The sequence below is a fragment of the Mauremys mutica genome, chromosome 1 (assembly GCF_020497125.1).
Source record: "Mauremys mutica isolate MM-2020 ecotype Southern chromosome 1, ASM2049712v1, whole genome shotgun sequence".
NCBI lineage: Eukaryota > Metazoa > Chordata > Testudines > Geoemydidae > Mauremys > Mauremys mutica.
The window spans coordinates 364,500,328-364,500,545 of record NC_059072.1 but is presented as its reverse complement, the minus strand read 5'-3'; positions in this window follow the sequence as shown (position 1 = coordinate 364,500,545).

Sequence of the window (218 nt, the reverse complement as noted above, 5' to 3'; positions counted from 1 at the left end):
CTCTGTAAAGTTTACACAGGGTAAATTCACAAAATGTCCACCCTCTATATCACTGAGAGAGAGAGATGCACAGATCTTTGCCTTCTCCGGGTATCAATTACTTACTCTGGGCTTTTTAATAATCAAAGGTGATTTTATTATGTATAAAAAGTAGGATTTAAGTGGTTTCAAGTAATAACAGACCGGACAAAGCAATTCACAAAGCAAAATAAAACAAA